The sequence below is a fragment of the Triticum urartu genome, chromosome 1 (assembly GCF_003073215.2).
Source record: "Triticum urartu cultivar G1812 chromosome 1, Tu2.1, whole genome shotgun sequence".
NCBI classification, from domain to species: domain Eukaryota; kingdom Viridiplantae; phylum Streptophyta; class Magnoliopsida; order Poales; family Poaceae; genus Triticum; species Triticum urartu.
In genome coordinates this window covers 261,966,101-261,977,668 of record NC_053022.1, presented here as the reverse complement: position 1 = coordinate 261,977,668, position 11,568 = coordinate 261,966,101, and the positions used below count along the sequence as shown (strand labels likewise).

Here is an 11,568-nt window from a genome sequence, read left to right as displayed (position 1 = left end):
TTGAAGACGGTTTTAAATTCTAAAGTACCGATTCATTAATGATCAAAATAAACCGGTCCTTGGGGACTATGGGTGAAGTTTTGTTCTATCAATATCAGGCAAAGATTCAGAGGTAAAAGTCTCGGCCTATATTTTAAGTCTACAGGTTATTCCGTTTCTCTCATAATCTGAAGACTTGGGGGCTGAAGGAATATTGGTAAACCGGAAACAACGTACCTCATACTTCAACTGAAGCTGCTTGACCATCTCGATCTCAGACTCACGACTGGAGTGTACATGACTAAGATAGCCGGATAAGATATCACTGGCATTGAGACGGTCATAGTTGGCAACATCAAAGCGAACCTTCTGCCTCTCCAATGCTTCTTGCTTTGCTGTGAACCGAGCCAACACCGTTGGGTTCCCCGGCTCAACAAAGCGGCTCCCAATAATTTTAACATCTTGAGCACGTGGAGACGGCGGGTCGGTTGAGCTTGACGGCCCAGCTATAGAAGGATTCATAGTGGCTTCGTCAAGGGATGGCTCCGGAGGATTTGCTTCATTGACGATAGGCGGGTCTTCTGGGGCGTCAGTTAATGGAAAAGGCGGCCTAGCCGGGTCAGATGCTAGCACTGGCGGGTCTTCCGCCGGTTTTGTTGCCTTCACCTTCTTGGATTTAGCCTGTCCGCTAAGGAAAAAATATTGCAGGATTGTCAGCATCAAGATACAATTGAGCAACCCGGAAGAAAAGAGGATTTCTGATTACCCAGGTGCAGTCTTGAAAGCCGGGAATTGTGTTTGTGATGAGTCGCCTAAGGAACGAGACACCTCCTGAAAGAATAAAAGAAAAGAGTTAAAAGAAATATGAGGAGCATGATTCATTAAAGCGAGTTAAAGATAGCAATAAGTAAACCTTGTTCAGACGTTTCCGAGGGGTCTGTTGAAGGACGACAACCGGTTCGTCTTCAATCCCAGCTTCACGGCGGCTTTCATGTTGCTGCTTTTTTCAAATGAAAGTTGGGATCCAAGTGAGCTAAGGGGTTAGAAAACCTTACTTTACAGACCACTCGTCGAACTTTGTGTCTTGGTAAGGGCTCTGAGTCGGAGGAAATGATAGTTACCTCTGCTTCCCCAGCCTGACTGGCCCCAGTGTCATCCTGGTAAGGATCGGTGTCAATAAGATTGTTAAAAAATTGGCCAAGGGAATCAAGGGCTACCTCCGAGTCAGACGTGTCATCAAGTTTCATTAAATCTTCAACAATGGTTTTCTTCTTCTTCTTCGATCTCCGGGTCGATTTCTTGGCGTTCATGGCGGCGAGTTTCGCCTTCTTGGAAGCTTCGTGATCGTATTTCACTTTCCAAAAGCCAGAGTTGTCCTACAAAGACAAGAGGAAGGATCAGTAATAAACAAATACGGCTGGACAAAATACAAAGGAAAAAAGATCAGAATATCCTTACTTCTGGTACCGGGTTAAGTCTATAGAAGGGATTTAACCCAACAACACTGCAATCTTCATACTTCGCATTCACCAGAAGGTTTGACATTGCGACAATGTCCTCCTCGGTTAGTTGAACCGGGGTATGACGGAGAGAATCGTCCGGGTCTCCACCATATTCATACATCAATTTTGAACGACGGCTTAATGGAATAATCCGCCATGAGATCCAGCAGCGGGTTAGATCGACTCCGGTTAAACCGTTCCCCAACAAACCGTTGATTCTTTTGATAGATGGAAGCAGCTTCTTGCGTTTAGCAACGGTAAGTTTATCTGGCAGAGCGAACTTGGAGTCAAGACGATCGGGGCGGTAACCCGGCAGTGGCTTCTCGTTGGCAGGTGAGATGTCCTGATAGTAAAACCAAGTTTGGTTCCAGTCCTTTGGGTGACTTGGTAAAACTATAAGAGGGAAGACAGCACCCTGCCGGCGCTGAATTGAGATGCCTCCAAGCTCTAAGCTAAGGCCATTGGTGCACTCGTTCTGCCGGTTCAGATAGAAGTACTCTCTAAATAGTTCCACAGTCGGCTCTTGCTGAAGATATACCTCACAGAGCACTTGGAAGTTACAAATATTGGATATGGAATTGGGCCCGATATCCTGAGGATGGAGTTTGAAAAGGTGAAGAACTTCTCTGAAAACTTTGAACCGGGCGGTGAGAAGCCCTGGTTCATGTGGTCAGTAAAGACGATCACTTCGCCGTCTTTTGGATTCGGTCATTCTTCTTCCGGGTCAGGAGCACGATAAGACATGATGTTTTTTGAGGGCAGAAACCCAATGAGGAAGAACTCTTTTAAACGCTCCTCGGTTATGGTTGAGGGGACCCAATTGCAGATGGTGGGTGTCTTTGACGGCATGACGTGCAAGGGACTGAAAGAGGAAAAATAACATGCTGGTTCAATTTACGGCAAAATTAACAGTTAAAGGTTGAAGTTGTAAAACAAGTAACAACGGCTTAACTAAGGGCTAATGACATATAAGGAAAAGAAAGCTGGAGTGATAAGCCGCCATGACTACAGACTTTCTCAGAAAGCAGATTCAGCTAAGTGTTGGCATAAACAAGTTTCACCAAGCTATCATTATTACTTTGGATCAAATGGCTGTCCCGAAAAGAAAAAATTCCAGACCTAAAAGTCCAGTACAGATGAGTTCATCAGCTAACCAAGCATCTCTACAGGAAAAAGGGATCTACTGCTATCAAAAATGAATGCAAAACAGCTACCGCAGCAGTTCTACACTATCTGACGATCAGAAAAGGGCATCGGAGGTGAAATCTATCAACAGTCTGTAACGGGCGGTGACGAACACCGACGGACTCGAGAAGCCGTAATGCAGATCTAAGGCAGAGAAGGAAAGGGACTTACAGATGCAGAGCTACTGCGGAGGTTCGTCGAGTTTCTCTGGCCAAATCAGGTCGATGCAGCGGCCTGAGGTGGAGAAGACGAGGAGATCTGCGGCGGCGGCGGCAGAGCTCGAGCGACAGCGAAACAGTGAGAGGAGGAAGACGACCGAAGGGGAAAAATGAAAAAGACCTAGGTCGTGCCTATTTATAAGGGAGTAAGCGAAAAGGCGGGCGCGAAAATCAAGGAGACCCGAATAATGATTATCCAACTAAAAGGATGCCTCGATTCTTGGAAGGCATTAAAAAATAAAAGTTCCGTTGGAAGATGACGTCATGAAAGTTGTTTTGTATTTTCAAAAGATGACGTCATGGCGGGTTACAGAAGTTTTCAGACAGATGATGGATTCCATCTAAGTATTGAAGATTGACAAAGAACAAAGTTCAAAGTCAACCTAGGGCCTAATGTTGGGGATATTACTACCAGTATGACCCGCCCAGGAGGGGCCGGGTCAGCCCTAATGGCGGGTTACATAAGAAGCCCAATAAACATTCAAGATGATAGTTTACTAAACGTATAGAAGGCCCAAAGGCCTGGGGCCGGCTTAAGGCCTGATATTGTAAACCGCCGTATGTAAGGAAAGACTTGTAAAAAAAGGCATGTAAAGAAAGTCACCGAGCCGGACACGATTATGAGCCGGCCGGGACTCAGTAGGCCACCAGGCGTCATCCCGTGTATATAAGGGGACGACCCGGTGGCGGTTTAAGGGCAAGAAACAATAGATCGATAACCAAGCCGACGAGTTGAGCCTCTTAAAGATCGAAACCTCAGCAATACCAATCCCAACTAGACGTAGGCTTTTACCTTCATCGTAAGGGGCCGAACTAGTATAAAAACCCTCTCGTGTCCTTTGTCCCGATTAACCCCTTTAAGCTTCCTAGTGCGATGGCCCTACGACTAACTCCTTGCTCTAGGACATCTGCCGTGACAATTCCACGACAGTTTGATATTCCTTTTCTTCGAAACCCTAAAACATGCAAAAAACAGCAATTCTGGGTTGGGCCTTCGGTTAATAGGTTAGTCCCAAAAATAATATAAAAGTGGAAAATAAAGCCCAATAATGTCTAAAACAGTAGATAATATAGTATGGAGCAATCAAAAATTATAGATACGTTGGAGATGTATCAACAAGTTTATTATTTTTCCTGGAAACTTGGTCACATATAATGACACAATGCGAAGGTTTTCCAATTTTTTGATTTTTTTTGAATTTTTTATGTCCGTTTCAAAATGCGGTCAACCGGCGGGCTTGACCGTTCCTAGCTAGTGGTTGAATCTTGGAAACTTTTGATATTTCTCTGATTAAATAGATACTTATGTACCTAGAAATGATTTTTGGAAAAAATAAAGAGCAAACTATGAGACAGCTACAGTTCAAATTTGACCTGCTTCCTACTGAATCAGCGGGAATTTGTCTTTTTCACCACAGGTGGATCAAAACTTTTGACACCCAACCATTATGTCAATTGTGCATTAAAATATGGCCTAGTATTTTAGAAAATTGATTTGGTCCAATTTTGTAACAAATATATGGTAGGTCCATCACACAAAAAACTCATTTCAGGCACTCGAAAAATAGAAAATGAATTTTTAGTCAACTACGACCAATTTTTCATTCAACTAGAAGCAATTGGACCGTGCATGGAACACCGTCGGATGCTCGCGGATCCAACGGCAGTCCTCACCCCAAGCTCACCTAAGCTGAAACCCTAGTCCTCGTGAACCATCCACCACCCCTCCCCCCCCCGTCTCCATTCTTTCTCCCCTCGCTCTCTTCTCCGTCCGCGCACGCCTCCCCTCTCCTCCTCCCCCCTCCCCGCTCCCTCCCATGGCGAACCCCGTCGCCTCCCCTCCCCGACCTTCCCGCCCCGCTGCCTCAACCCCCCCACCACCACGGCCTCCACCACCAATCCGCCATGCCGCCCTCGCTCCCCCTGCCGCCGCCACCTCCATCGCCATCTCCCTCTCCCTCCCTCTCCCCGATCTCTGACCCAGCCACCACCCATGGCGCCAGCCAGAGCAGCCACCAGCTATGGCGACGGCGAAGCTAGAGGCTGTCGGATCCGGGATCAGGGCGGCGCATAGCCCCTCCTCCCGTGAGATCCTCTGCATCGAGCAGCTCCTCCGCCCGCTGCACTGTCTCCCCATCCGGATCGAGCAGTTCCTCTTCGCCCGCTCTACCGACCCCCTCCATCAGCCGTCGCTATGCAGTACACTTCCACCGCTTCCGCCGCCTCCCAAGTCGTCGTCCTCCCGATCCCCTCCCCTCCCCTTCCTCTGCTCCGGACACACCGTCTCCGTCGAGCCGGGCGCCCCATCCACCTCTACGGGCGTCGGCGGCATTGGTGTATGAGCATACATGCGGATCATGGCCGGCACCATCCTCGGCAGCGGCCACGGCTTCTACGTCATGCACCGCATCGAGACCTCCTACAAGGTACGGCGACTCCCGTCGCACCAACCTGCTGCGATGTGTGGACCATTTTGTCGAAGCCGCGGTACTCACTCGCTTTTTTTGGTCGTGTGCAGGCAAGGATGGAGGAGAGGCTGTGTCGATGGCAAGCTGGAGTGCCTCTACCATGGCTGGCAGTTCGATGGCCAGGGCAAGTGCGTCAAGATCCCACAGGTCCCACCATCCCACACTTCTTTCTAATCAAGTTCTGAAATCGTGTTAGTTGTTTAGCTTCGCCAGGTTAACTGTCTACATCCGATCCATCATTCATACTCAGGTTGACTGTATGACATTGCATTAGCCTAGCTCTTATTTTTTTGGCTAGGAATAGAATTGACATGCATAGCTGATCTGATTGGAAAGGGATGGCAGTATATAGTTTCTATCGTGTAGTAGCATCGGCTCTTTATCTGGAAAAAGAATACTATCAAGTCTTTAGCTAGCTAGCTACTAGTACAAGCTGCAACCCAATAAGAACAGTAGCTTTCCTGCACACATCTAGCTAGCTAATGACACTAGTATTCAGAAACAACTTCGCTTTGAAACTCTGAATCACTTCTCCCTGACAGACACAACATGCACACATCTTGCAGGTTAATGGAGCAATGATGTGGTGGTATAACATATCTGTGGCGGTTCTTCAAGCAGCTCTGCAAGTGGAGGATCGCGTCCAGGGTAGAGGGATCACAAGGACTGACAAGATGCAGGGAATGTGCCAACTTCCTTTGGCAAAATCTTGCTACCTTGCCATAGATGGCTACTACCTTATAGCCCAGTATTCTACTGCTTTCTTCTATAATTTGTCACCCTCCACTTCCTTAGGCAAAATTGAAAATTAAGTTGCAGCATTAATTAGGTACTGCTATAGTCTTTTTTAGACATTTCTGCCTCCTTTTTCCCCTGTTTGCGCGAAAGATCATGTGTCCTTTCCATTTGGAGTCTATGTACGAAACACCAATTATCCAGTCCATTTTTCACAAAAAGATTAGTGTTCTTATTTAGTCCTGATGTTTTGGTTTATGGAGTTGTTGATTATTTGGTCAGATTTCCTTAGTTGCTTTGTGCATGAGAATAAGCTGATAAGAACAGAACATTGATACTTTGCATGCTATTAGTAAAATGATTTATTTTCTTTTGTCACCTTGTATGAATGAGTACCTCATTTTAACTAGCTGGAGAACGAAGCATTGTCATAGCTGAATTTGTGTTATCATTCTAATGAACTTGTTCGTTTTCTGAATGAAATGTTCATAATATATTGGCTCCACATTTTGACCTTACCTTCCATTCCCTTCCCTGATGTGCAGGAGCAGTTGCACGGCTGCAACATCACCAACTCGACTCGGATGCAGGGAGAGGAGACGCCTAGCTGCGGGGAAGCTGCAACTCTAGGTTAAGGCCTCCCTCTGCATCTCCTTGTTTTGGTTTACTAGGCTTGGTCCCTGATTTAGTGCTGCTCCAAATTTGCTTACATGCTTGATTTCATTGTTTGCCAATTAAGTTGCTTGCTTGATGCCCCAAAATTCAGTAGAATTTTGTTTATCAATTGGTTTGGTTGGATTTCTCCCAAGTTAACTGAAGTTGTTACAAAATAGGTGGTTGTTGTCCAATTTGTTCAGTAGAATAAAAATTGATGGTTGGCATGTTTTGTTTGCTATCTTTCATCTCACCTTGTGTTGTCAAAGTTTATCTTCTCTTGTCAAGGTTTTCACTGTGGTAACTATTAATTTGGAAGATAAAGTGATGGCCAATTATATGTATATATCCACACAACAAATATACCGTGTTGTATTATGCTTATGCTACTTGTATCACCAGTGTTTTCTAACTCTAGCACCTATGTATTTCTTTACTGTCTTGCCTAACCCTGTATTGATATGTATGTTTGCTCAAAATTAAGTACAAGTTAGGCCGCCATGTTAAGGCTAACCTGAGAACACTTACTCTCTCTCTCTCTATATATATATATATCTTTATTAAGCTCGGCTAACCTTATAGATGTTGTCCTTCTTTCATCTGCAGGACAATATCATGCATATGTTTATTTGGTTTGATCTTTGTATGTGTTTATTCAGTTTGAACTCTACATGACATGAAGTAATTATTTTCTGTGTTTTTCTCAACTTGTTTTCGTTGTTACTTGATACATACTTAGTTTGTAGTTAAAGTTGTGGGTTAACGATGGTGATTTTGTTCTACTTGAATGCATTGGTACCCCCCCCCCCCCCCCCCCCCCCCCCCCCCCCCCCCTCATCTAGCGCACGGATGCAACGGTGGCAAGAAGATCATGGCTGTGTGCATCATCAAGCACACCATGGCGATAATTCACCTCCTCACAGATGCTAACTCAATCCAAATCATCGTGATGCTATCATCCTTAGGTATCTCTCTTGGTTCCCTTTATTCTCTCGTGCATTTGTGATGTTAGTGATGTTAGCCTACGTACTCTGACTAGTAATATTTGATCTTGCATGTTGAATGGATGGCTGTGGTAGTAGAATGGTATTATTGTTTAGGTGCAATTTGGTGTAGTGAAGTTTTTTGCACGACTCGCACTTGTGCAATACAAATTCATATTTTTTTCTCTGTTTTCTTGTATGAATGAATATCTCATTTTAACTAGCTGGAGAACAAAAATCATGGTACTAGCAGAATTTGTGTCGTCATTCTAATATAAATAGCTGTCATTTTTTGAATGGTCTCTTCTTGCTATATTGCTCCAGTTTTCCTAATTCTTGTCTGTTGATTCATGTATCATATCACTGTTCTGTTGGCCCAGTCCTGACAAGAGTAGGTGCCTACTTTGTGATTGTTATCGAAGGAGCTCCATGCTGAAGAACATAGCTTGTAACTGTATCTAGTTGTTACACATGTGGAGCTTGTAACTGTGATTGCCATACTTGTAGAGCTTGTAGCTAGTTATTACACTTGTAGAGCTTCTGGAGAATGTTTGGAGTATCACGTGCAGAGCTTGTATATGTTAGAGCTTATTATGTGTAGAGCTTGTAAAGTATATGTTATTTGTACAATAGGAGCTCTATTGAATCTGGCTGATAATATTTGGAGTATTATGTGTGTGTTTTGTTTGTGCCAATTTAAATACTGGTTATTTATTTACTGTTAAATTGAAATATGAAGAATATGAACTTGCTAGCTGGGACCCACGTACCTGAACTTGACATCTGGGACCCATTTGACTAATGGACCTTTTTATATTACAAAAAAACTAAAACTTTCTAGCGGAAAAGGCCACGGCCCAAAAATGAGAAGGCTTAATTGTTGGGCTTGGCCCATCTACCTAGCCAAAATTAATATGAGAAAAAAAACACAAATGGGCTGAATTTTTGGGCTTGGCCCATGTAAAACACCGAATTGGACCGGGCTGATTCTTATCCACGTAAGCTTGCCACGTTGGATTCCTACGTGGCCTGGGGAGGTTGCTAGTGACCAAAAATTTGGTCGTGGAACCAATGACCTTTTACATATCACAAAGAAGGTCCTTAATTTTAGTTTACGACCGCCAGCTTTTGACCATCAGTTTTTTGTCATAAAAAGGCCGCAAATGAAAAACAATGACCTTTCAACGACTAATAGTGATGGTCACAAGTTGATATATTTCTTGTAGTGCTAGACTTGAAGACTCCATTGTATGATGGTTGCAGTCCCGAGGTGACCTGCTGGAGTTTCACGCTCTACTTCTAAAGACGAAGGCAAAAAAACAAATGGACCAATGCAAGGCTCGATGAGCATTTGAAGTATCTATAGAAAGTTCTTCTCGTGGGGAACCGGTGTCCTACTAGTGTTGAGGATGCCATGGAAATCGTGTGTCCTCTTGATGTCTCGCACATTAGATACCACACATGCATCAACGATTGCATCATTTATCGGAATGAGCATGCGGACAAAACTAGTTGTCCAGTGTGCAATGCTTCTTGATACAAGAGGGCTGGAAAGAAAGCTCCTCTGAAAGTTGTATGGTACTTTTCGATCACTCCCCATATGTAGCGGTATTTTGTAGATCCTAAGGAAGCAAAGCTCATGCGCTAGCACGCGGAGAGGATGAAGCCAGACGATGGAGATGATCCGAAGCTGAGACACCTCACATACGTTAGCCAGTGGAGAGCATTAAACGCCGAATATCGATATTTCGCACATGATCCAAGGAACATCGTGCTTGGCGCAAGTGCTGATGGCATGAATCTGTTTCGCAACCAGAACACCAACCATAGCACATGGCCCATGTTTGTATGGATGTACAACCTCCCCCTTGAAGTGCATGAAGACCAAGTACATACACGTAAGTATGCTGATTCAAGGGCTGAAACAACCGGGAGAAATGATATTAATCTGTATCTCGGACTACTGAAAGAGCAGCTACACACGTTATGGATAGCACCGGTCAAGACATGGGATGCCAGCGCAGGAGGGTATTTCGATATGAGAGTCGCGCTGATCATGATACTGCATGACTTTCTTGGTTATGGATATGTCTCGAGACAGGTGTGCCACGGATATTGCAGATGCACCAGGTGCAGGATGAAGCAACATCTCAACAGCTACCGAAAGATGGTGAGTCTTCAAAAATCATGTACATGCGACATCAAAGATGGATTGAGAAGGATGGCCTGTGGAGAAAGCGTGGAGATCTATTTAATGGTAAGGCCAAGCATCGAGGACCTCCACATAATAGGAGCGACATCAAAATCGATGAGTTGTTGAAATGGAAAGAGTGCCTCGTCCTGAAAAGAATAAAAAGGCATCGGAGCCGCTGCTGAAGGTATGAAAAACGAGGTCTATTTTCCGGGACTTGGAGTACTGGCCCAAACTCAACACGCATCATAGCCTTGATAGCATGGTTTTGGAACTTAACAATTTCAGTTGGTAGTTAAAACACTTGAGATGGTTCTGTAACTTTAAAGTTTTAGTTAAGTTAATTGAATTTTTTGGACAATTTCAATTAATTAAATACATGATAGATATAGTTAACGATGGCTAGTTAACTTGGGCACACCATGGTCATTAAATCATGGTCATTTTTAGACTGAGATTTTCAGACATGTACATCATGGTCATTTTTAGACTAAGATATTTAGTCATTTTCAAACTGAGATAACCAACTTTGGCACAGAAAAAAATGCATATGAAAAATCTATACTTAACGATGGACAAAATTTGAGTTAAAAAGGAATTTGCTTACTATGACAAAGCTTGAAAAGTTCAAACATGACATAATATAAAATAGGTCATAGCTAGGATTTTTTTTCTCAAATTTGTCTGTGTACAATTGTTTCAGTGAGAATATGTGATAATATAATATATTTGGACAGTATATCAAGTTTGAAATTTTCTATATTAAAAAGAACTTTACTCTGCTGATGTGATGATGATGCTGCTTTGAATGCTCATGTGGTGCAATGTAGATCACCGACGAGCCACTCGACGACGCCCGTAAGATAATCGACGACACCCGCATCCTCGACAACTATCTAGTGAGTAAAGATGGTCTATTTGGACATGTGATATGTGGACTAGTGTTGTGTAGTACTAGTGTTGTCACACATTGATATTTGGACATGTGATAATGTGGATATTTGGAAATATGATGGATATGTCTTCTACTTGTGTATGTGCTTGCCCAAGTGCTATCTTGGCCTTCGTTGTTTGCAGGGAAACTCCGAGTGGCCTATGCTTTGCTGGCATATTGATTCATTTCCATTCGACAAATTTTAAGATCTCGATATGTCCTATTTTTAGCAAAGGTCATGCCGAAATTTTTCATGAATTTTGGCATGACTTGTGCTAGAAAGTAGGACATATCGAGTGCCCGGGATTTGCTGCAATGTGAATGAAACGACATTCCGGCAAAACATAGGCCATTTTTATGTCATTATTCATTTTATTAGTTCTATAATTAAACAAGCAAATTGAACCTTAGAAAACATGACGCACAACGACGAAGTCGGGGGTTCTTGTGCAAATAGAAAAGTTTAGCATCCAGTGCGTGAATTATTTCTCTTTCCTGGAACGTGATAAATTGCTGAAACTTTTATACAGTACTGCTATGCAAAGTTTTTACGATGTAATAATTTATTAGAATTTTTGTAGTTATAGAAGTATGGCTAAAAATTCTGACATTACATATTATTCTGTTTTAGACATATTCTGTTTTTATTGCATAGTGTGCTTGTTTTGATGTTTCTATGGATTGTATCGGGAGGTATAAGTAATGGAGACGATAGAATA

General features: G+C 43.4%; 1 long non-coding RNA gene across 3 annotated transcripts; it reads left to right on the top strand.

The window, feature by feature from the left end:
- The first annotated feature begins 4,668 nt into the window (after window positions 1-4,668).
- LOC125506785 lies at window positions 4,669-8,396 on the top strand. 3 transcript variants are annotated; one of them, XR_007282769.1, is made up of 6 exons: window positions 4,669-5,310; window positions 5,403-5,499; window positions 5,919-6,717; window positions 7,348-7,422; window positions 7,584-7,706; window positions 8,105-8,396. It is a non-coding gene; the product is annotated as an uncharacterized LOC125506785 (long non-coding RNA). The 3 variants fall into 3 exon arrangements; XR_007282768.1 differs by lacking the exon at window positions 7,348-7,422 and having other exon boundaries at window positions 4,671-5,310; XR_007282765.1 differs by having other exon boundaries at window positions 4,675-5,310; window positions 5,919-7,422.
- The last annotated feature ends 3,172 nt before the right edge of the window (window positions 8,397-11,568 follow it).